Source organism: Heterocephalus glaber, unplaced genomic scaffold (genome assembly GCF_053883595.1).
Source record: "Heterocephalus glaber isolate CG9 unplaced genomic scaffold, H.glaber_assembly_v1.0 deba00001523, whole genome shotgun sequence".
NCBI lineage: Eukaryota > Metazoa > Chordata > Mammalia > Rodentia > Bathyergidae > Heterocephalus > Heterocephalus glaber.
The window spans coordinates 3,241,264-3,268,395 of NW_028258327.1; the positions used below are offsets into that span (position 1 = coordinate 3,241,264).

Sequence of the window (27,132 nt, forward strand, 5' to 3'; positions counted from 1 at the left end):
TAAATTAGACTTACTTTTGCTATGGATTTCATCCTTTCACAAAGATGATAAAAATACAGAAATAAAGCAGTTTTCTAAAACTAATGAAACCATCACACTGGATATTTTCTTTAGCTTTCAATTTTAATGGCTGAAGATACCACACAGACTTGTGCAATGTCATCATATTCATATGTTCTCTTTAAGAATGTGTCTGTTAGTCTTAAGCCGGAGACGCTTTGTAGTCCTTGTACTGAAGACATTGGAGTTAGGGCAAGGCAGAGAGAGGAATTTGGGTGCAGCTTTCCAAGCTGTCTTCCTGAAATACCACACCAGTGGATAGAATTAATATTGTAAGACTGAGGGCCTTACCAAAAGCTCCGAGGAGCTGACTGCAGTGAAGCACACCCGGGGATCCCAGCGGTACCTCCAAAATGTAAGACCGAGGACCTTACCAAAAGCTCTGAGGAGCTGACTGCAGCGAAGAACACCCGGGAAGGAACACACCGGACAAGTTGGAAAGTAAAACAGACCTTAGTCTGGCCAGACAGCACTCCCAAAGCAAAGTAGCTTAGAGAGGCAACTAGCCCAGAGTCTGAGGCTCTTTTATACGGGGTTGCAGGGGAAGTTAACAGGTGAAATTTACAGAAGAGGAACAAAGGTTAGTGGTCAGCTGACACATACTGATGGTCAGCAGATGTTTGTAGATTGTTCTATGAACATCAGTTTTCGAACAAAGAGTTGAGTAATTTACTTTGGGACCTTAGGCTGATACAGATCTTATCTAGTGTCCCCGGAGCTAACATGCATCTTTATCTATTTACTCACATTCAATCACAGTTGGGGGTAGGGGAGTTTTATGATTACAGAGTTATGCAGTCCCACAGTATTATACATTTCCAAAACCAGATCCGTAGTCCTTTTACTGCAGTTTGTTATTTTACAAGTAATATGGAACAGTTCTAGGTTTACAGTGTCTGGGATTGCCACCAAAGACAACCTAACATCTCCATAACTTGGAGCCATTCTTTGAAGTTGGCTGGTTTGTAACTTTCCCCTTTCACCTAGATTTGTTTTCCATACTGTGTCCAATTTTCCAATTACTGTTACTCCTTTAATGATGCCTGCTTTTTCTGCAAACTCCTCCTTCGGTTTTAGGCAATATAAGTACTGGCGTGTATCCATTGGCTGCAGATATGCTCTTGACCCAAATGTGGACACACATTCTCCAGCTTGGTTGACTGAATTTAATTTTGTTACACTGTACATTATAGATGGCTCCAATGACACTTTCTCCATAAACATGGGTGAGGTTGTAATATCCTGAATCTGGGCTTCAAGAAATACTTCATCAGTCTCTGCATTATAAAATTTAATTTTCACATCCAATGGTTTGAGAACCTGAAATTTGAATTATTTTCTAAAGTAGATTTTTTTCTCCACCCTGAGTTGTATAACTCATGGCACATACCAAGATGTGAGTTCCAATTTCCTTTACTTCATGGTGTATGACATCACTGATACAACAATCAGGTTTAAGTTTAGCCACTGCAACATTGGAAGCTGAAAGATTTAAATGCTGAGAACTTGTCTGAAGATCAGCTTTTATCAGCATATCTTTTACAACTTGATTACTATCATTATGAACACTGATATAACTGGAAAAGGTCTCTCCCAAAAATATATTCCTAAAATTTTGCGGTATAGTCAACATTTCTCCCAACATTAAAATTTCTGTACCATTTACTGTTGAAGGATCATCTCTCATCAGTTGGTTAAAGAGATCTCCAGGTCTTTCTCTTCACATGTTACTGGAATATTGGTGAATAAAGTAGGCTTAGTCAACTGCATCACTTTCAAAGCCAGCAAGTGCTCCTGTTTGGGGGGATTCACTACCATTTTGACTGGCACTTCAGACCTACAGCCTACAGGGGCCAGGGAGGTTCAAACTGGCCCAAAGTCCGGGAGTCAAATGCACTCCTCACTTCTTTCTGCTAGAGGTACCTTAAATTCTCTTTTTACTACATCCTTCACAGGCCCAATGGTTTCTTGTCACCAAAGCCATCTCTTCTCGCTTATATACCTATGCCTAGGCCTATGCCCTCCCTCCTTTTATATTAATGATTGTCTCCTTGTTTTCTTAATGATTTTCCTCTTCTTTCCCTTTGTCCCATGTGCTTTCTGCTCTGCCTCTTTTGACTGCATTCTCTTTTCTTGTTATTTGTTTCTCCTCTCTTCCCAAAATACTTATTGAATGGGTAAGGTATTAGACACTTACAGGACATTGGCAGCACTTACTGATGGGAGGGTATAGACACTTACTGGACATCAGGAGTACAGATGAAAAGAAACAGTTTTAGGGCCCCGGGAGAATCCTATTGTGGGCAAAGACATGAAGGCAGAGAGGTACCAGTACAATGAGGTAAGCAAGGACTAAAAGCACTCACCTCAGGGTCAAATATTAAATTGGACTACAATAATCTTAACATAGACTTATAGAACTACACCAAGAATAAAATCAAATAATGTGTAAAGCACTTAGACTATTGTCCAACATGAATGAATGTTTAGAAAATACTCTTACTACAATTTTTGGTCTTGGTGGTAGCAGTAGCAATAGATGTAATGAAGCATGATTTGATTAAACAATTCCCTATTACTGGGCATGTAGGCTCTTTCCAAATAATTTGCTCATGTAAAAAATTTTGTCATAAATTCTTCAAACTAAATCTCTTTTTCATACTTATTGCATTCTTATTGTAATCATAATCTGTAAAAGAATTACTCATTTAAAAGTTATAAACTACAAAGGATCTTAATATAAATGTCAACAACTAGATGGCAATAACACATGTATTATATTTCCATCACAAAGGACTCTTAACATATATTGGTATATTAGTTTTCTCTGATACTGGAAGCTTCTGCTTGTGCAGACTCACCTGTCGGAAAGCTTGAAATAAGCTCAAATTTAGCAATACAAGTTGTATGGTGTTGGAGATGTATTTAGAATGTATTTCATTAGATGTAAAATTAAATAGTATTCTTACTTATTGACATTTTTGGTGTCTTTTTTCATAAAATTCTGCTCCTTTTCTATGATTCTGGTTTTCCCTCTCAATTCTGTATTTTATATTTCCCTTATAATTTAAAATAATATTGTGTACTTATGTATTTATTTAACTATATTTTCTGTCCTTTCTAGATAATTTGAGTAACAATAGGGATAGATTTTCCTGTGTGTTCTATTTTACTTTCATTTATACTGGAGAACTCACATATATTTCAGTCACTTGCATTAACTGTTTTCTAGAACTTTGAACAGAGTTAAAATAAGTAACAAGGAGTGTTTTAGACATGTACTTGACTTAGGTGAGAAGAGCTTTATAATTTCCATGTTCAGTATATCCATGGAAGTATTGAAGTATATGTCAATTATCCTATAAAATACCTTGATATTCTCTATAAAGTTTTCATACTTAAAAATATATGACAGTTCAATTTTTTTCCTTACTGTTGTCTAAATATATATTTGTATACAGATATAAATATATACACACATATACCTACATATCTGAAAATGCATTTTATGTAAATAAGTATATAAAAATGCATATATTTCAGATAAATAGCGCACCTGGGAGCTTGTCTCTGATCCAGTGCAGGAATCTTGTGCTTTCAGAAGACAGAAACTTCTCCGTAGCTCAGCATCCCACTGGCACATGCGTTGAAGCAGCAGAGGAGGACTGAAGAGCAGAGATCCAGACTGAACTGACCCAGGTTCTGGTCTTCACTACTCCATATGAAGTAGTGCTACCCCCTACCATGCTGAGACTTTCTCCTCAGCTGTAATAGATAGTATTAACAATTCTCAAACACTACAGAAATTGTGAAAAGGAGTCTGTAGCAGTCCTGTAGAGAATATGACTCATAAATACTCTTAAGCAATCATTATATTGAAACTTATCTATAATACATTTGTGACAAAAATTCAGAACTGCACAGGGCATTGATTTAAAATATCTATACATATATGAGTACAAACATAAAAGTTTGTGTTTATTATATTAATTATAGCTATCATTAAAAAATAGAACTCAGAGTTATCAAATTCTTTTACTTTGCTTTATGTTTTACCAACCATTAATATTGCTCATGAGAAAAAAACTTAAGAAATTGTATTTTCTAACATTTTTGCCTAATTTCTATTATTTTATACAATAATATCTTGGTTCCTGAATGTTTCTGATTGCAAACAATTCGGTTCATAAACAAAAGCTTTTGGCAAAATTTTGCTTCTAAGACAGGCAGGTCTGCGGAAGCTGTACCAAGGTCACAAGTTGCGGGGGGGAAAAAGCCGAATCAGCCCGCTGCAGACAGGCCAGTCCCACGGAACGTGCCGAATCAGCTCACTGCAGACAGGCAGGTCTGTGGACACCCTACCAAGGTCCCCAGTCTCGCGGAACACGCCGAATCGGCAGCAATCCACTGGACACCCACCCCCGCCCACCCGCTCCTCTGGCCTCTTCTCTGTACAGCCACCTGGTTCCACACTACAAAGATGCAGAGGACACTGGACCACCAGACTACTGTACTGGGTAAGTTGGAGTCATCTTCACCTTCCATCAGGACCGGGACTATCTTTAGGGGAAGGGCAGCTGGAACCTGCAATACAACTCTGCAGAGTTCAACCCTACAGAAAGACAGGGAGCTCAACTTGGGACTTGCAGCCAGAAATCTGCCTGAATCTCATGGGTCTGTGACTAGCTTGCTGAGAGTCATTGACTTATATCTGCACACTGCTACCCACGTTGTCTATTGTGACAGCAGAGACATACCCTGAAAGAGGCCCTTCATCTTCATTGTTATTTTTTATTCCCAAAATTAGTATTATTAGTTAATTTTTTTTTCTTTTCTTTTGCTCCTCTTATCTTTAATTTTTTCCCTACTCTTCGCAAATATTTGTTTTTCTCTCCTTTTCTTTTCCTTTCTTTTCTTCTTTCTTTTCTCTTTCCTTTCTCTCTCTCTTACACTCACTCTCTTGCTCTCCCACATTGTTCATCTTCCCTTTTCGTCCTGTTTTGGTCCTCATTCAGAGTTCTTCTTTATTTTCCCATTATTCTTTTTTCTTTCTCACCTGTGTCCTCGGGCCACACTACTAACCTTCCCCTATCCTTCTTCCCATCTGTCCCTCCCTCCCCAACCACTTCTAACTCCCCATCCCAAAGGGTAAAGATGTTATATCGAAGAGTTTATTCACTTTATGTTGGGTTGGTCCTCAATCTTGATTTAATTCACACAGCTAAAGGTGATAGATTAATAACTACCACAAAATGTCTTTTTCAAAGATGTGCTTGATGCAATAGTGTTGCTGATTGTATCTCTTGGGCTAAGTTGTTGTTATTGATCTAGTCAATGAACCTTTCTAGTATAAGGAAAATGAGATAGCCTTAGAGTCATTAGAGAATCAAAACTTAAAGACTAACTATATCTGGAAGACACCTCTGAGAAGCAATCATTCCATAAGGGTTCTAATTAAAAGCAACAAAGATACCTACAATAAGCAATTTCAAGTTATCAACCCAGGAGTTAAACCAAGGTCAGTACCAAAAACAAAAATGAGAAGGCATTTAAGCAAGGCACAAACTCAGACTTCCACCCCACCAAGGGTAAATCCTGGGGGAAATGCAGTGGAAAAGTCCCATAACCAACCACCTGGATACCCTGAACTGATAGCACAGGAAGTGGCAAAACAGATGAATGAGGCTCTAGAAAAATTCAAAGCAGAAATAATCTCCCAGATATCTACAGAGATGGTGATCAGAGTGAAAGACATGATTAGAGGATCTAGAACAGAAACAGATAAAAAAATAGATGAACTCAGAAACATGCTGCAACCCAAGAATACTCAGCATAAGAAAGAAATGGAAACTATGATCACCCAACATAAGAAAGAAATAGAATCCATGTAACAGATTCAGACAGATATTCAGGAGATCAAAAACTCCATTGAAAGTATCCACAGCAGATTAAGGGAATCTGAAGATGGAATATCAGATATAGAAGACAGGATCATGGTTAGAGACCATGAAAATAGAGATTTCTTAAAAATAGTAAGGGACCATGAGAAATCAATCCAACAACTGCTAGACAATGCAAAGAAGAATAACATAAGACTGATAGGAGTCCATGAGAAAACAGGAGAAAGCACAATTGACATTAAAAAACTGTTCACAGAGTAATAGTGGAAAACTTCCCAGACAGAGGTAGAGAATTGGACATACAGATAAGTGAGGCATATAGAACTCCAACTAGCCATGATCAAAAAAAAATCTACATCTAGACATATAATAGTCAAGATCCCAGAAACCCAACAGAAAAAAAAAATCCTACAAGCAGTTAGAGAAAAGAAACATCACCTACAAAGGAAAGCCCATCAGAATCACAGCAGACTTCTCAACACAAGCCCTCAAATCAAGGAGAGCCTGGAGTGAAGTATTTAAATCCCTAAAAGAAAATAACTTCCAACCTAGACTGTTGTATCCTGCAAAGTTATCATTCAAAATTGAAGGGGAAATTAGATACTTCCATGTCAAAGAACACCTGAGAAATTTCATGAACACCAAACCAGCACTACAAGCAATTCTAAACAATATCCTAGAAAAAAGCAATGAAGGCCACAACTCCATGAGGCCCAACAGAAGGAAGCCACCAGGCAAGGTAAGACACTAAAGGGAAAGGGGGAAAAATAAGAAATAAAAGAGCCAACAAAAGTAAAACATCATGGCAAGGATAAATCAATATCTATCAATTATAACTCTCAATGTTAATGGCCTCAATTCACAAATCAAAAGAAATGGACTAGCAGAATGGATTTAAAAGGAAAATACAACAATATGCTGTATAAAAGAAACACACCTAACTCAAAAAGAAACTCATATACTGAAAGTTAAAGGATGTAAAACAGTTCTGCACACCACAGGAACCCAGAAGAAATCAGGGGTAGCAATCTTATTTGCAGACAAAGTAGATTTCAAACCAAAACTAATTAAGAGAGAAAAAGAAGGTCACTACATCCTTGTGAAGGGAACAATCCAAGAAGAGGAGATGACAATCCTAAATATATATGCACCAAATACGAATGCCCCAAACTATACAAAACAAATATTAATAGACATGAGAAAACAAATAAACACTAACACAATTTTAGTGGGGGACTGCAATACCCCATTATCACAAATAGACAGATCATCTAGACAAAAAGGTAACAAGGAAATTCTAGAACTGAACCAAGCTATTGAACAAATGGACTTAATAGATGTTACAGAGTGTTCCACCCCACAAAATCAGAATACACATTCTTTTCAGCTGCATATGTGTCATTCTCCAGAATAGACCACATGCTAGCTCATAGGACATGTCTAAGTAAATGTAAAAGAATTGAAATTACCCCCTGTGTATTATCAGACCATAGTGTAATACAATTGGAGATCAATAACATAAGAAACCACAAAACCCCAACAAACACATGGAAACTGAATAACACCCTCTTGAACAAACAATGGGTCACAGAAGTAATTAAAGAAGAAATTAAACCATTTCTACAAGCAAATGAAAATGCCAGTGCAACATACAGGAATCTATGGGATACAATGAAAGCAGTTCTATGTGGGAAGTTAATAGCAGTGAATGCCCATATTAGGAAAACAGAGAAAACTCAGATAAATAACCTAATGCAGAACCTCAAGCTCCTAGAAAAAGAAGAGCATAACGAATCCAAAGCTCATACAAGAGAGGGCAGAAATCAATGCAATGGAGACTAAGAGAAAAATACAAAAAAATCAATGAATCAAAGACTTGATTCTTTGAAAGAATAAATAAAATCAATAAACCTTTTGCCAACCTTATCAAAAAAAGGAAAGAAAAGGCATAAATACATGCAATTAAGGATGAAAAAGGTGAAGTCACAACAGATCCAACAGAAATCCAGAGGATCATCAATACCTACTTTGACAACCTCTACTCCAATAAAATGGAAAACACAGAAGAAATGGGCAGATTCCTAGATACATACAAATTGCCAAAGTTAAATGAAGAAGCTATAGAAATTCTAAACACCCCAATTACAATGAGTGAAATTGAAAATGTAATAAAATATTTACCAACAAAGAAAAGCCCAGGTCCGATGGCTTCACTGCTGAATTTTACAAGACATTTAAAGAAGAACTAATGCCATTACTCTTTAAACTCCTCAAGGAAACTGAAAGGGAAGCAATACTTCCAAATTCATTCCTGGAAGCAAGTGTACTTTGATTCCAAAACCAGGGAAAGACCCAACCAAAAAAGAGAACTACAGGCCAATCTCCCTAATGAACATAGATGCAAAAATCCTCAACAAGATACTGGCAAACAGAATACAGAGGGTCATCAAGAAGATCATACACCCTGACCAAGACAGATTTATCCCAAGGATGCAAGGATGGTTCAACATTCGTAAATCAATAAATGTAATACACTATATTAACAGAGTCAAGGACAAAAACCATATGATCATCTCAATAGATGCAGAAAAAGCATTTGACAAAATCCAGCACCCACTCATGAAAAAAACCCTACAGAAAATAGGAATAGAAGGTCTTTATCTTAACCTGATTAAGGCTATCTATGAAAAATCAATAGCCAACATCACACTAAATGGTCAAAAGCTGAAAACTTTCATGCTAAAAACAGGAACAAGACAAGGATGCCCACTATCACCACTCCTGTTCAATATAGTTCTGTAAACATTAGCCACAGCAATAAGAAAAGAGAAAGAAATAAAAGGAATAATGATAGGAAAAGAAGAAGTTAAACTGTCATTATTTGTTGATGATATGATACTTTATGTAGAAGACCCAAAAAATTCTGCCAGAAGACTTCTAGACTTAATTGACAGATTCAGTAGAGTAGCTGGATACAAGGTCAACACTCAAAAAACAATAGCCTTCTTGTACACAAATAACAGACTCACTGAGAGAGAAATTAAGGAAACAATTCCTTTTACAATAGCATCCAAAAAAAAAAGAAATACCTAGGAATCAATCTAACAAAGGAAGCAAAAGACCTCTACATTGAAAACTACAGCACTGTGAAAAAAGAGATTGAAGAGGATACAAGAAAATGGAAAGACATCCCTTGCTCCTGGGTAAGAAGAACCAATATAGTGAAAATGGCCATACTTCCAAAACTACTATATAGATTCAATGCAATGCCAATTGAAATTCCAACAATATATTTCACAGAACTAGAGAAAATAATCCAAAAATTCATCTGGAACCATAAGAGACCTAGAAAAGCTAAAGCAATTCTAAGCAACAGAGATATGGCTGGGGGTATCACAATCCCCAACTTGAAACTATACTACAAAGCTACTGTGATAAAAACAGCATGGTACTGGCAAAGAAACAGACCTGAGGGTCAGTGGAATAGATTAGAAGATGCAGAAACAACTCCTGACATGCTCAGCCACCTCATCTTTGACAAAGGAGCCAACCACCATCATTGGAGGAAAGATAGCCTATTTAGTAAATGGTGCTGGAAAAACTGGATTTCAACCTGCCAAAGATTAAAACTAGACCCATACCTATCACCATGCACTAAACTAAGATCGAAGTGGATTAAAGATATAAATATTAAAACAGAAACACTAAACTTGCTGGACGATAAGTTAGGTTGAAGACATTAGCATAGGAAAAGACTTCAAGAACAAAACCTCAGCAGCACGGGAACTAGCAGAAAGAATCAACAACTGGGATCTCATCTTATGAAAAAGTTTCTGCACTGAAAAATAAACCACCAACAGAGCTAACAGACAACCTACAATGTGGGAAAAATTTTTTAGCAGTTGTACCTCAGACAAAGGACTACTATCTAGAATATATAAAGAATTGAAAAAAATCAGACCCCCCAAATTCAAAGACCCAATTCAAAAATGGGCATCTAAAATGAACAGACATTTCTCAGATGAAGAAGTAAAAGCAGCAAACAAATATATGAAAAAATGTTCAACATCACTTGTCATTTGAGAGATGCAGATGAAAACAACACTGAGATTTCCACTTCACCCCACAAAGAATGGCTGCTATCAAGAAATCAACAAAAAACAAATGCTGGCAGGGTTGTGGGGAGAAAGGAACCCTTCTCCCTTGTTGGTGGGAGTGCAGACTGGTGCAACCACTGTGGAAGTCAGTATGGAGATACCTCAAAGAACTAGGACTAGAGGTCCCATTTGACCCAGCTATTCCCCTGCTGGGTATCTTCCCAAAAGAATTAAAAGAATCATACCACAGTGATATATGTGCACCCATGTTCATAGTGGCACAGTTTGTAGTAACTAAGGTTTGGAAGCAGCCCAAGTGCCCATCAACTGGAAACCAGATAAAGATGCGGTTTTTTTAAATAAAATGGAGTACTACTCAGCCATAATGAATGAAAAACTAGTCATTTATAGCTAAATGGATGCATATCGAGGCCATACTCTCAATGAAATAAATAGGACACACATATGTAAATACCAAATAGTTTCTCTTGTGTGAGAACCTGATAGTGTAAACAAAGGTTAAAATAATTAAAATGAATAATTGATAATTTGAAATGGAAAAAAGGTCCAAAGATGAAGGAGTGAAGGGAGGGGAAGGGGAAAGGAAAACAGGGAAAGGAAAAATTATGAGAAAAGAAAATAAAATGGAAATGAAATCTATGTAAATAGGGAAGGGCAGAGGGTATGAAGGGCGCACAGGTAATGGGGAAGAAAGTAAGAACCAAGATACATCATGTACAGGTACAAACACCCAATGATACATGTAAATGAATTGTATACTTAAAATGTATCAATAAAAGCACTAAAAATAAATAAATAAATAAAAAATAAACCTGTCCCATTGAGCTCATTAAAAAAAAAATTTGCTTCTGTTAGCAAACTCTGGATCAATAACAAACAGGACTGCTACTATCTTCCCCTTCCCCCTGTATCCTTTTTCTTCCTTTTTCACATTATTGATTATACCTTTTAGTCCTTATTTACTGTTTCACTTTCTCACACCAGAGAAATTATTCAGTATTTACACATGTCCTATTTATTTCACCTAAGTGTATCACCTCAACGTGCATCCATTTAGCTATAAATGTCTCTAGTTTCTCATTCTTCATGGCTGAGTAGTACTCCATTTTATAAAACACACACACATATTTTCTTTATCCAGTCTCCAGTTGATGGGCAATTGGGTTGTTTCCAAGTTTTAGCTATTACAAACTGTGCCGGAGTCATTGGAGAGATGCAAATGAAAACAATGCTGAGATTCCTCCTCACCCCAGAAAGAATGACTGCTATCATCAAATCAACCAATGACAAATGCTCACAGGGCTCTGGGGAAAAAAGAACCCTGCTCTGCTGCTGGTGCGAGTGTAGACTGGTGCAACCACTGTGGAAATCAGTATGGAGATACATCAAAGTACTAGGATTACAGGTCCCATTTGACCCAGCTATTCCCCTCTTAGGTATCTTTCCAAAAGAATGAAAAGACACATTGTTTTAGATTTTCTGTTGGATACATTTGAATCTAATCTTAACTAATGTAGTCTGGCTCTATTTGGTATTTATTCCAACATTTCTTACTTGACTGCCTTAATATTGTTCTTCAAACCTTACTTAAGTCATGTCTTTGGACACAGATGTGAAAGAATATATTAGCATTAGTTGAAAAGGAAGACAGATTTGGAACACTGACAAAGAATTACAAATAAACTTATTTATTTGCTTATAAAATTATGAATAAAAATGTTTCAATCTTCAGTATTGTATTTGGTTGGTCATAAACATGATCATTTATAGGTACGATTGTCTACTATCCTGATCTCACTGTCACATTCTCACTGTGTATATATATATATATATATATATATATATATATATATATATATAAGTAATTTCTCTTTAATGTTGGACTAGTGATGAAATACACCATTTATAACATTTTATTAGTGTATGTTTACAATGCATAATGATTACATTCCTTGTGGGGAGTTGGTACATGTACATAACACATCTTCGTAAGTTTTCATCCCTATCCCCTTCAGTTCATCCTCCTTTCCTCCATTTCTCTTGATCCCCTTCTCATTTGTAAAAGATCTATCTCTCTTTTTCTATTATCTACCATTTATTTTACTCATTATTTATGTTTTTGGTTTCTCATATAAGAGAAACCATGCAATATTTAAGCTTGTGTGTATGATTTATTTTACTTAATATTGGTCTCAATGTGCATTAATTTTCCTACAAACAATTCAATTTTATGCTTTTTTGGAAGATTAATACTACAAAGAAACTATTAATTCAATTATGCGGGAAGTTTTTTTCTTTGACTCGGTCTTTCTTGATTTTTAAATTCTGTATCATTTTAATTTTTCCTTTATCTGTGTCTTGGAGACTTGGGGTTATTTCTCCCTATTTTCTTTTTATTGTAGTTTCTCTTCTTTTTTTCCTCCTTCTTTCTTATCTTTTACTTCCTGTTTTTGCTTTCTTAGCATTTTTCTTGTTCTTGTTTGTTCTTTTCCATGACTGATCTCTATCACTATTAATTTCCTCTTACTTATCTTACTTTTCTCTCCTCATATCCCATTTACTAATTTTAAAAATTTCACCTTTAAAATTCTCCATTTTCCCATTCCTACTAACTAGTAAGCTTTATGAATCTCTAGATAGCTAATTTTACTCTATTGCTGATTGCTGTTGTATACTTTTCTTTCCTTTTTTTTTCAGTACTGGGGATCGAACTCAGGACCTTGTACTTACAAGGCAGGCGACAGAACCACTGAGCTAACTCCCTGGCCCAAATACTTTTTTATTGTTAGCAGAGGTAAAGATCTTCCATTTAGTAGATATTTACTGTAGATCAATATTTGGTTTGTCTTAGTGATCATACTTTAACTATAGATCTCTTTTCTATTTTTGAGGGCAATATATTATTGGTCCTCTGGTTTTGTAAATATTCAGTTTATATTTGATGCTGTAATTGATGTGGATTTTATTACAATGGAAAAGTGACATGGCTGTTGCTATTAACTGATTTTCTTGGGATTCCAATATCTGGATTCCCTTGGAGTCAATAAAAATACTGTGTCCCATTCCTGGAAAAGTGAATATTGGGCCAAATACACTGCAACCTCCCATCTCAGGTAAACAGAGGTAGTCAGGTTTCGGGACAGAGAACAGGCCAGTATTTAGCCACATCAAGAGGAAATCATGGAAAATGCATATTAACTAAAGAGGTTTCTGTGCTAAAAACAAAGCTTTCCACACCTTCAACCTGCAGGCCTCAATACAAGATAAAAATCAAACAAACAAACAAACAAACAAAAAAATAGAAACATGAGGAGGCAAGCCAACAAAAAGCTCCCCAGAATTCTTGAAAGTATGGACAGTAGAAGTGATCAATGTGAGGTCAGAGTGTTAGAATCAGAAGTCAGAGCTATTGTCAGTGAATGATTAACGTGGAATACCTTAAAAAGAACAAGAGGACATGAAAAATGGACCCAACAGTCCCTAGATGACACAAAGAATACCACAGTTAATTGGAATTAGTGAAAAATCAGAAGGCAGCACAAATAGCATAAAAAACCTCTTTACTAAAATAACAGCAGAAAACTTTCCAAATAAAGGAAGATAATTTAACTTACCCATAAAGGAAGCATATGGAATCCCAAATACCCGGCATCAGAAAAGAATCTCTCCACCATACATCATAGTCAAAATATTGGTGGACCAATGCAAGAACAAAATCTTAAAAGCAATTAGAAAAAAACAAGGCATCACTAATAAAAGAAAACTTGTTAGAATTACAGCAGACTTCTTGACACAAAAGTTAAAGTCCAGGAGAGTTTGGACTGAAGTGTTTTAAGCCTGAAAAGAAGACAGTTACAATCCAGAGTGATACATACTGCAAAACTACCTTTCAAAATTGGAGGAGAATGCTGGCCTGATAGCAATGGGTATAATCTCAGCTCTTAGGAGGCTGAGAAAGGAAGATTGTCATGAGTTTGTGGCCACCCTGGGGTACTAGTGAGTCAAGACAAGTCTGAACTGCATAGCAAAACCCTATAGCAAGGGCCCGGGTTTTGCTCAGTGGCTCCACTGCCTGCCTCGCAAGCACAAGGACCTGAGTTCGATCCTTGATGCAAAAAAAAAAAAAAAAAAAAAACAACAAGACCCTATAGCAAGAAAGAAATTGAAGAAAAAATAAGGTAGTTCCATGATAAATAGCACTTAAAGAAATCCATGGCCACAAATCAGCACTAAAGAATTTCTTAAGGATGTCCTAGAGATGATGAACCTATAATGACAAAAGGTGTAATAAAATGAATCTACCAGACAGAGTAAGCAGTTAAGCAGAAGAGAAAGATAGGAAAAATAATGTAATGATAGGAATAAGTCAATATCTATCAGTAGTAACTCTTAGTGTGAATATTCTCAGTTCCCTGATCAAAGTACAAACATTGACTGAATGGATCAAGAACCTAAATCTAATCCTATACTGTATATAAGAAGCATATGAACCCCAAAAAGAAATTCAAAGACTAAAAACCAAAGGATTGAAAACAATATTCCATGCAACAGGAATCTGTAAAAAAGTAGATATATCTATCCTATTTTCAGAGAATGTGCCCTGCAAGCCAGAAATGCTCAAAAGAGGCAAAGAAAGTCACTATGTATTGGTTAAGGGAAAAATTCAACAGGAAAAGATAACAGTTATAAAAATATATGTCCAGAATAACAGCATATCCAACTTCATAAAGCAAATACTACTGGACATAAACAATCAGATAAACATCAACTCAATTATAGTGGGGGATCTCAATTACCCATTGTCACAAAGAGATCAATTAGACAAAAAATCAACAAAGAAATATCAGAGTTGAATAAAACTTTCAAAAAATGGACTTAATAGATATCTACAGAGTCTCATCCCAACAACAACAGAATATACATTATTTTCAGGAGCATACAGAATTTTTCCAAAATAGACCACATACTATCCAATAAAGCAAGCTTAAATAAATGTTAAAGAGTTGAAATTATACCATACATATTATCAAAAAGAAAACAAATTATTCAAATACATGAAAACTAAAAAATACACTCTTAAAAAGCAATGGGTTACAGAACGAATGAAGGAAGAAATATGACAGTTTCTAGAACTAAATGATAATATCAGAATATCGTATCAGAATTTATGGTTCACAGTGAAAACAATACTAAGAGGGAAGCTTATAGCTGTGAAAGCAGCCATCACAAATATAGAGCAAGCCCAAGTAAATAACCCAAAGATACATATCAAGGTCCTTGAAAATCAAGAACAATCCAAAGTGATTACAAGGAAGAATATTATAAAAATCAGAGCAGAAATCAATGAAATTGTGATAAAAAACACAAATAATCAATGAATTAAAGAGTTCTTAATAAAAAAGACAATCCCTTAGCCAATCTAACCTCTAAAGAAGGATAGAAGACCCCAATATTGGAATTAGAAATGAAAACATTAAATCAAAATGGACAATGCTGAAATCATGAAGATTTTGGAAAAATTGATGTCAATAAATTAGAGCATTCCAAAGAAGTGGATAGATTCCTGTATATATATATATATATATATGATTTTAAAAAATGATCCAAGAATATATAAAACCCCCAAATGATCCATTAACAGGAAAACAAATTGAAGCAGTAATAAAAAAACCTAACAACTAAGAAAATCTTAGGTCTAGGTGGCTTCACAGCTGAATTCTACAAAACCTTCAGGGAAGTTCTAACACTAATACTACTTAAGATTTGTTATGAAATTGAAAGGGAAGGCATACTCCCCAAATCATTTCTTGAAGGTACCATTACTCTGATTCAGAAACCGAGTACAGACACAGGGAGGAAAAAAAAGAACTGTAGACTAATCTCTTTAATGACTATAGATGCAGAAATATTCAACAAGATGCTGGCAAAGAAAAGTGAAATGAGTTATCAAAAAGCTCATACATCATGAACAAGTAGGCTTCCTTCCAGAAGTGCAAGGATATTTCAATGTATGGAAATCAATAAATAGAATATATCACATAAACAGAAGTAAGGACAAAGTCATTTGATTATCTCAATAGATGCAGAAAAAGCCTTTGACAAAATCCAACATCTCTTCATGATAAAAACCCTACAGAAAATAAACATAGAAGAACTTTATCTCAATCTCATAGTCATTTATGAGAAATCTACTGCCAACATCATAATAAATAGGGAAAAACCGAAAGTGTCTCTCTAAAATAAGGAAAACAAGGATTGTGCCATTCCACTCCTTTCAAAATAATATTTAAAATATTAGCAAAAGCAATTGAGCAAGAAAATGAAAGACATATGTATAGGAAAGGAAAAAGGAAAATTATTATTATTTGCAGATGACACAATCCTCTTCATAGAAGACTGAAAAAAATTCACCAAAAGAATCTGAAAATTAATAAACAAAATGTGTAGTGTAGCAGGGTACAACATCACCACACAAAATAAATAATGTTCCTGTACACTAAAAATAAATAAACCCACTGAGAAAAAAAATTAGAAAAAATACCATTCACAAAAACACCAAGAATAATTAAACACTTAAGAATTAACCTAAGGAACTGAAAGATCTCTATAATGAAAACCACTATACCCTGAAAAAGAAAATTGAAGAGGACATCAGAAAATGGAAAGATACCCCCTCTTCTTGCATAGTCAGAATGAATAGAGACAAAATGGCATGTTTCCTGATATATAAATTTAATGCAATCCCAATCAAAATTCCAACAGCATTCTTCAGAGAACTGGAGAAAACAATCCTAAAATTCATGTAGAGCCAGAAGAGATCCAGAATAGTAAAAATAATCCTGAATAAAAAGAGGGGAGGCATCATGATCCTGGACCAGAAGTTACTACTGGACCAGAAGTTAAGCTACTGGGATTAAAAAAAATAAGAGCATGGAACTAGTCCAAAAGCAGACATGAGGATTAATGAAACACAGTAGAGGATACAGAAACAATCCTAAATTCATTCAACTGTTTGATCTTTGACAAAGGGAACAAAAACATGCACTGGAAGAAAGATACCCTCTTTAATAAATGATGTTGAAAAAACTGGCTATCCCCATTCAGAAAACAGAATCTTCATCCACATCTCTCACCATGTACTGAACTATAATCAAACTGGATCAAAGGACTAAATGTTTAAACAGAAACACTTAACTTACCTGGGAGACAAAATAGGTAAACCGTTGAAGTCATAGGCATAGGCAAGGACTTTAGCAGACCCCTGGTTGCACAGGAACTATTACTGAGACTCAACAAATTGGTTCATATCAAATGAAAAAGTTTCTGCACAGAAAAAGGCACAACCAAGAGAGCAAAAAGACAATCTACAGGATGGGAAACTTTTTGCCAGATATTCCTCAAACAGAGGATTAATATCTAGAATATATAAATAACTAAAAAAAATTAGACTGGCTCAAAATAAAAGAAACAATTAAAAAATAGGCACAGGAAATGAATAGACCCTTCACAGAAGAAGTATAAATGGACAATAAATACATTAAGAAATGCTGGACATCACTGTCCATTAGAAAATTGCAAATCAAAGCAACACTGAGATTTCATCTTACTATGGAAAGAATGGCCATCATCAAGTAATCAAATAACAAATGTTGACAAGGTTGTGGGGGAAAAAGAACCATTCTACACTATTCTTGGGAATGTAAATTAGTACAATCTTTATGGAAATCACTGTAGAGATGCCTCAAAAACTTAAACTTAAAATTTCTTTTGAACCAGCTGTTCCCCTTCTAGATGACTTCCTAAAAGAGTCAAAGTCATCATATTACAGTGGTACATGCATACTTGTGTTTATAGCAGTACAATTCATAATAATATCTAAATCTTGGAAGTTTCCTGTCTCTCCATTAACAGATGAATGGATTAAAAAATGTAGTATTCATACACAATAGAGTACTACTCTGCCAAAAGGAAGGAAAAACTTGAATCATTTGGAAGAAAATGAATGCACATTGAGACCATAATGTTAAGTGAAATAAATCAGACACACAAGTTTAATTATCACATGGTTTCTCTTAAATGAGAAACCCAAAGTATAAATGAAGAGCAAAATGAAAGATAGATATCAGAAAGAGACGAAGTTTTTCTCAAAAAAGAAGGGTACCAATTGATGGAGGGAGGAAGAAGAAGAAAAAGGATGGAGAAAGAAATTAATTTGTGTATGTACATGTACTTACTTCACACAAGGAAGGTCAACATGCACTGCAAACAAGTACACCAAATACATAATGAAATAAAAGAAGGGCATCAAGAGATGGATGGATGGGGTAAGGAGGGAAGGGAAAGGAAATGAAAACGAATTTAGGTTTACTTTGTGCACGCACCAACTCCACACAGGGAAAGTAAACATTGTGTATTATAAACATGTACTAATAAATTTTTTAAATTAAAAAAAGAACTGAAATGGACTTCAGTTGTGGCTTATGGGATATTGAGAGGAAGGGCAATCTACAAAACAATTTATGTACTATTTAATTGCTATAGAAAAACATGTGTTTCTGTCTATAAAATATTGCTTATGATGATGAACTAAGGCTTAAACCTAAAGTTTTGGTGGTAAATTTATTTCTGAATCCAGCTGAGTCAAGCAATGAGAACTTTATACAACCTAGATAAAATGTAAAATCACTGAAATAAAACAACTTCTTTCACCACAGATATCTCTGGTCTGATGAAAATACTTGAACAAGATAAATGTAGTATGATACACTGAGAAAAGCTTAATTCCAGAATTATCTTTCCAACTTCCAGCCTTGGACCTTGTGAATTCCTTCAGATGTTCAGAATTTTTAGGTTTTTATTTTTCTGAAATGGTTACAAGAGTGTATATTACTGTATGTTGTAAAATGTTTTTATAATCCAATTGAAAAAACATCTAGAAGTCCATATGACAACATAAAGGCCTACTGAACTATAAGAGTAGGCAAGTCATATATAATTACCAATAATATTATTGTAAAATACCAACAAAAATTTAGAATACCTCCCATAACCCAATAACTACCACAGTTCCATATGGATCCACCTAAAATCTCATATAAAATTCAAACATGAGGTTAAAAGAAAAATAAGTTTATTCTATTATATATATGTTATCAATAAGGAATTTTTCTACTCTCAAGGTAGAAAAAGCAGTTATTAAGTAATGTGAATATAATATTCCTTCGACTTCCTTAAAGAAAGGGAATGTGAAAAACCAAACAAACTCTTCCACTGATGGGATAAAACAGGGAGAGGCTGAGAGAGGGAGACGGAGGGAGGGAGGGGGAGAGATAGAGAGAGAGAGAGAAAGAGAGAGACAGAGGGAGAGCGAGAGGCTGAATACCATATTGTGAGTGATACCTCACTAAACCATATTCAGTTACCAGATGTGTGTAAATTTCTGGGTGCCCATAAGCCTGTGAATGTTGTCTGTAATTATAAGATTTAACTGGCAGGTCTCTGTGAGTTATGATAGCAATAATTAAACTAAAATGGGAAAAATTTCATAAACTTTAGCATAATTTCACTATCTTTTCCCTTCACTGTTGAACTTATCTTTTAGCTGTTCATAAGCTTCTTGCTTACTGACACCTCAGTTTTCCCCAAACTCCAGCCAACAACACATTTGTGTTCTTTGTCGCCATCTTCTTTACCAGCTTATTATTGGATTTAGCAGCCTATTATTAGCTTTTGGTAAAGTCCACTTCTACCTTCCTTCTGAGTAACTGAGGCAAAGAGGAAAGAAGGAGACATTGAAGAGGAGAGGAAATATAAAGTGATAAAAATTATGAAGAAAATCCAACTAACTACAAACATGGTAACTATTAATTAGGGCTTTTGGTTAAAAGAATGAGAAGTTCAGGTCTGTGTACTCTTGGAAAATTGAGAAAATTACAGATGGTGCTAAGTTGTTTAATTTAATAACAGTAAGGGCAAAATCATGTGGAGAGTCAAGATTCAACTGGATTCTATCACAAAATCAATTTCTTATAGTCTCTCCCCCGCACCCTGTCACCCCTTCCCTATGTATGATTTTTCCTATCTATATTTTCTTGCTGTAAATTCTATTTTGCTCCCTACTGAAGAATATGGTTTTCAAAATTCTATGTTTCAATCTTTGTGATTCCTGATAGCAAATAGGAGGATTTTACTTGTGTGTCTTGCCAATTTCTAAAATGAAGAGCTCCAATTTGCTAAGCAGAATTAACTGATACCTTATGATCTATCAATAATGGTAAAAGGTAAAGAGGATTAGAAATCATGTACTCTTGTGAAAAACTCAGGGACAGGGTGCAGAGTAACAGTTGTCAGAAGCAAGGAGAATATTTCTGCCAGGATATCCCTGGTCAAAACAAATAGTAAACAACAGAGATACTAAAATTGATTTTTAAAATTTTTTTATAACAATAAACAGAAATTCTATTTATATGAAAAGCTTTCAGAAATGCCATTTATATGAACAGCTTGTTCTATTCTTGATGTGTGATTAGTGTTTATAATTGTCCCTCCAAGATACTGAAAGAGGTAAAGTCATATTAAGGAAATGTATAATGGCCAATTATTTGTTTGTTAATTGTACATTCAGACATAAATTGTGTTAGAAGGTTTAGGACAATGATTATTTTTCAGAAAATAAAAGCACACTAAGAAAATTTCTTTGGAAAACAGATTACCATATTTATTTTCTACTTTTTTTGACTTAAATCATTTAATCAAGGATTTTCTTCAGTGAGATAATAATACTTTTATTAGTATATAAAATTATAACAGATTCTATTTCTTTGCTCTAAAGTTCCATTTTATTATAATTATTGCTAAATTGGAATAGACGTGTTGAAAATTTCACAAAAGCTAAACTGATCATACATAATCTGTTTCTTCAGCAGATTTATTCTAAATGTTAATAGAGGTTATTTTCCAATAGAGGTTATTTCCTTAAATAGTAAAAATATTCTTAAGACAAATCAAATCAAGTGATGTTATGAGCTATGATTTGACTGCTGTACTTTGAAAGTGTTACCTTTAACAACAACTAAGTGCATGGAATTGTCATTGTCCTCCGAGGATTATCTAATGGTTATTTTTCTATGCATTTTTTTGCAGAGAATAACTCTATATAATACCAATAAATTTATAAGATTGATCATTCAAGTAACCTTTCATAGATCTGTTTCTTCTTTTAAGTTAGTGGAATTTTAAATCTCAGGAGAACACCTACTTCTGCTTCATTAGTCTGATTCATTTCAGAATAAATATTAGGTTATGCTTACTGGTAACCTACTATCATGATCAATAGGATATATTTTAGAATATCTTCTAGTGATCTTAGCAAATGGACTAACTTTTGGAAAATAGACTAAAACTGCTGGATTATAATTTTGTCATTTCCATTAGCTGATATGACTGAAAATCCACAATGCAATCAACAATGTTCAAAATTATTCTCATGTACTATGGGTATTAGAAGTGCAATGTGAATTACAGTGACTACAGTGTATTTGGCAGTGCAAGTAGAATAAAATGTTGCTTTTTATTTTCTAGTTTTCCCTTCTCTCTCTTTTCCTCTTTGGACATGTTCTTTTTTTTTCTTTTTCTCTCTTTCTTCTTATAACTATTTATTAGTATCAATCTATGCATGTCTGATGCTTTATTAATAAGATTAAATCAGAATCTTTGGTCTAAATTAGACTACTATCTAACACTACACACAAAACACAATGATTAAAGTATTAAATATAAAACCTGGAACTGTAAAACTACTGGAAGAAAACACAGGGGATACTTTATGACACTGATTTTGACAATGATTTTTTTGTGGGTGCAAGATTCAGAAACATCAGAAACAAAAGAAAAATATAGACAAATGGGATCATATCAAGCTAAAAAGTTTCAGCACAACAAAGGAAATAATCACAAGTGAAGAAACAACCTACAGAACGGGAGAAAATACTTGTGAATGATATATATGATAAGGGGTTAATATCCAAAACAAATAAGGAATTTATATAACAGTATTAAGAAAGCAACCCAATTAAAATGAGCAAAAGATCTGAACAGACAGTTCTCAAAAGAACATATGTAAAGGGACTGGTAGAAAACACTCAAGATAACTATTAGAGAAGTACAAATTAAAAACATAGTGAAGTGTCCTTTCATAGATGTTACAATGTCCATTATCAAAATGATGACAGATAAGGCTGAGTGAGAGTGTAGACAGAAAGGTACCTTTGCACACTGCTGGGAATATAAATTATTACAGCCATGACGGACAAAAGTATGGGGTTCCTCAAAAATATTAAAAGTAGAACTATCATATAATCAGTCCTCTGATATGTTTATAGATATTGATGCAAAACAAAGAAATAAAAATGTTGAAGAGATATCTACATTCTACCATTTATTGTAGCACTGTTAACAATAGCCAAGATATGGATTCCACCTATATATCCATTAATTGATGGGTGGATAAAAATATGATAGAATGCATTGAATAGTACATGGTACACTGTTAATGTATATTGTTTTATGTTTTAAGTTAGTTAAAAATTGACTTTTTTTTAAAGAAAAGGTATATACACACATTGGAATATTATTTAGCCCTCAAAAAGGGAGTGTTTATAATTATGCAATGACATGTGTTTCCCATAACTGTATAATGCAGAATGATTTCTCTGGCCTAAAAATCTTTCATTCATGGCCTATTTATCCATCCTTCCTCCCACTCTCCGGCAGTCACAGATCTTTTTATTCTCTCCAAAAAGTTGCTTTTTCTAAAACACCATGCAAGTGGAATCATGCAGTATGCAGCCTTTTTACTTTGGCTTCTTTCACTTGGTAATAGACATTTAAGTTTCTTTCATGGTTCTTCATGGCTTAATCCCTTACTTATTTTTAGCACTGAATAATGTTCCATTGTCTGTATTTTATTTTATGTTTTATTTTTTTTGGTACTGGGGATTGAACTCTGGTCCTTCCACTTGCGAGGCAGGCAGGAGAACCACTGAGCTAAATCCCCGGCCCAATATTCCATTGTGTGGATGTACTAGTTTGTTTGTATAGTCACCTACTTAAAAACAATTTGTTTTATCAATTATGAATAAAGCTGCTAAAAACATCCACGTTCAGATTTTTATACAGACATAAATTTTTAGCTTGTGTGGATAAATAGCAATGGGTGAGAACGTAGGGTTGTATGATAAAATACAACTAATTTTGTATGAAACTGCCAAACCATCTTCTAATAAGGAGCTAAACTTTATAAATTGTGAACCTCAGTTCATAAATTACATAAATTAAATGGCAATTGACTAGTATTTAATTATTTAACAATTACATTCTGAAAGGTCTTATAAAAATGAATACTTAGGATTTATTGATTTTTTTGAATTACATGATAATAACAATGCTGATTAAGTCTTTTTGTATACCAGCATGTTAGAACATATTAGTGGAAGTCATTACATAAACCATAACTGGCCAGGGATTTAGCTCAGTGGTTCCGCTGCCTGCCTCGCAAGCGCAAGGTTCTGAGTTCGATCCCCAGTATCAAAAAAATAAAATAAAATAAATCATAACTAATGTCATTAATGTTTCCCTGATGGACACACTTTTTATTAAATATAATTGAAGACTTCCTTCTAAAAGGAGAACTTTGAAATTACTCCTCAATGTCCTGTATTAAGACAAAAACAGACAAATCAAGCTTTTCTCAATTTGTCCACTGTAAGGGAGTTGCACTGTTCAGAGGGAAATAGATGGATATTCTAAATAGAGTGCTTTTTGGATGCCTTTTAAGAGACATTGATGGCTCTTAAAAGAGAGTTTATTGATTCTTTGGGCAGCACCTGAGGCAGCCCAAAATCTATTTCTCTGTCACTTTAAAAGTGGCAGAAGACATTTTCCTAGGAGATCTTTCTCTTGAGAACTGAAAATTTCTACAAACAAAGTCTGCCATCTCCTGCTTGATCCACTGAGTCCCAGAGGCCATGTCTGACTAGTTAAAATCTCTATTTTTGCTCAAAATGCTTGTTGGAACAAATTCACTTTTAGGGCAGTGACTCTGCCAATGAAATTGAAGTGCTCAAATCTGTAAACATCAAAGAGAGGAGACATGGGAAGGAGGGAGGCTGGTGTAGTAGGATTCTATGAAAGACAACCTAGAGTTATGGCCTTAGGAGACCCACTACTGTGTCTCAGACACAACCAGTGTCTTCGTGGATCCTTCTCAGAAAGGAGAACTCATTGTTTCTTAAGAAAATAATTTTTTAGGGTAGACATATTTTTAATTGATAATCTTTGTATTATTCCAGAATCCAGCTTCTCTAAAATTTAAATCAATATTTCAAGCACTATTTTCAGGATGATAGAGTCTAAACATCTTTGTACTTACACATAGCCATTTAGTATCCTTGTCTGCCTCGTTGGGAAACAGTGGAATTTACAGTATTTTTCAAGTCTGTAATTAAATCAGGTTACACAGTTTAAGTATACAAAAAGGGTGGGTAAAAACTTCAAATAGTTCTAGATCAATGTCTACAATAATCAGAAGGATTATGAATTCCTTCTCTTGTAGGTATTGCCTTGAATTTCTGTTGGCTGTTGTATTAATAATTTCTGAAAAAATAGAGTTGTGACTCTTTTCTTTCTCAAGAAAGCAGATTACATATATTTAGGTGTAGATAACACAATAGGTTTTTGGGAGGTGATGGGGGTTACGAAAATCATCAAAGTATGTTATGAGCATGTACAAATCTACCAAAATGAAACTGATTAATGTACATAGCCAATATAAAGAATGTAAAAACAAACAGCATTTTGATTATAATTCACTTTTTGAGTATATATTGGGATAAGTTAGTGTTTATTAATGGATGCTAATCTAAAGTTAGTTCATATAAGTTACTTTTTGAAGTCTCTTTATTAACTATTTTAGTTGTATCAGTTGAAATATGATCTGTTTTTAATGAGTAATATTCTTATTAATGCAACAATTTGGAATCAGTTTCCATTTCTAAAGAAGCGATTTTCAAAAATTATTGTTCAGAGCTAACCATAAGCGCTCTATATCTAATTGTTTGATTTGCCTCTTTATCAATTCACCTCAAATGAATACACTACAGAGTCTATCTGTTCTGCTTTAATTTTATTTATGTGCTCAGATTAATGAAGATAAACAATGAAACTCCCCCCACTAGTCTGTGCTAGATCATCATCAGTAAAATGTCTAAAAAATCTCAAAATAAACAGAGTGGAACTGAATGGTACTGACCTTCCAGTATTAAAGCCTATAGACTTGCCTAAATTGGGAATTAATCTTAGAATTATGACGTGCAAAAAGATATCTTGTGCACCTCCTATGTTGTGACTTCATTTTCAGGAGATGCATTACCCAAAATTGGATTCAAATTTGTGTTTCTCATACTTAGGACTACTACATGTTTCAGTTCGCTGGTCATATGATTCTATTTACAACACAAAAAACAGTTTGATATTTTACCTGGTAAAATAGCCTTCCTGGTACAAAGCAACCTAAAATATCTAAAAAATACTAACGTGAAATTTTTGTTGTTGTGGTTACTGGGGATCGAACTAAGGACCTTGGACTTGCCAGGCAAGAGCAACACCACTGAGCTAAATCCCCGGCCCTATTAAAGTGAATTTATTACAAGATATTAAGGGGGTCTCAGAAACTGTAACCAGAAAGATTAAATTTTAAAATACTAGCAAACATTTTAAATAGGTGCCGATCTCTGAGCTTCACCAACTGACTCCTGTTGCTCCAGAGTTTCAGTTTTTAGGGCCATATGTGTGTGTGGGGGTGATAAATCCTTGAGCATGTATAGTGGAGAGGTGGATTCGAAATACTGGAATAAAACCAGGCCCTTAAAAAAAAGACAGCCTCGTCCGGACTCCGCCCCACTTCCGGCCCGCCCCCTCAACTGCGCCAGCTCACTGAGGCCCTGGACTGTGGCCGCACTCGGCCGGCTGTGGGCTCAGTCTAGCGCGGAGAGATAGGCTGGAGATGGCGGCAGCGGAGGCGGCATCACCGGAGCCCGCGGCTTCAGAGCAGCCAGTGGAGATCCTGTGTCGGTGCGCGCGAGCATCGAGCGGAAGCGGCAGCGGGCGCTAACGGTGCGCCAGGACCGGCTAGCGGCCCGGCCCTACCTGGACGACGGTGGCTACTGGTGGGATGACAAATGTAAAAGCAGCCCCCAAAATAATTGATACAGGAGGGGGCTTTATTTTGGAAGAGGAAGAAGAAGGACATAAAATTGGAAACATTGTTCATCAACCAGGACCAGTTATGAAATTTGATTATACAATATACGAAGAATGTGGAAAAGAATTTATGGATTCCTATCTTATGAATTACTTTGATTTGGCAACTTGTGATAACTGCAGAGATCCTGATGAGAAACATAAGCTTATTACCAAAACAGAAGCAAAGCAAGAATACCTTCTAAAAGACTGTGATCTAGAAAAAAGAGAACCAGCTCTTAAATTTATTGTGAAGAAGAATCCTCATCATTCACAGTGGGGTGATATGAAACTCTACTTAAAACTACAGATTATGTAGCGGTCTCTTGCAGTTTGGGGTAGTCAGGAAGCACTAGAAGAAGCAAAGAAAGTGAGACAAGAAAACCAAGAAAAAATGAAACAGAAGAAGTTTGGTAAAAAAGTGAAAGAATTGCGAGAAGCAGTAAGGAGCAGTGTGTGGAAAAGAGATCAACATCAACACAAGTGTGGACCAGAAGAAAACTTAGAAGATGACATGTATCGCAAGACTTGTACTGTGTGTGGCCATTAACAGACATATGAAAAAATGTGATTTTTTTAGTTCAGTCACTTTTGAAACAAGATTTTTATGTTTGAATAAAGTAGATTGCCCCTGTTCAAAATCTAAAAAAAAAAAAAAAAAAAAAAAAAAAGACACACTCTGGCTGAAATGAGGAAAAACCCATCATTTGGCTGAGAAATATTAAGAAATTGTTGCCTCTGAGGGGCTTGAGAAAAAA

General features: G+C 34.9%; 1 long non-coding RNA gene and 2 pseudogenes across 3 annotated transcripts in view; 1 reads left to right on the plus strand and 2 right to left on the minus strand.

Annotated features, from left to right (window-relative positions):
* LOC147824941 (uncharacterized) overlaps nt 1-24,574 on the minus strand; it is a 91,247-nt gene extending 66,673 nt beyond the window's left edge. For 2 of the 3 annotated variants that reach the window (XR_015441525.1, XR_015441523.1), the window contains exons 1-2: nt 24,507-24,574; nt 3,617-3,725 (exon numbers count right to left, since the gene is read on the minus strand). This is a non-coding gene — a long non-coding RNA (uncharacterized LOC147824941). Of the gene's footprint in view, nt 1-3,616; nt 3,826-24,506 lie in introns of all 3 variants that reach the window. The other variant, XR_015441524.1, reaches the window with a different exon arrangement.
* On the minus strand, nt 105-2,271 carry LOC101710041 (trafficking protein particle complex subunit 13-like; annotated as a pseudogene).
* Nucleotides 24,575-26,013: 1,439 nt separating the features above from the next.
* LOC101710401 (DNA repair protein complementing XP-A cells pseudogene) lies at nt 26,014-26,945 on the plus strand (annotated as a pseudogene).
* The last annotated feature ends 187 nt before the right edge of the window (nt 26,946-27,132 follow it).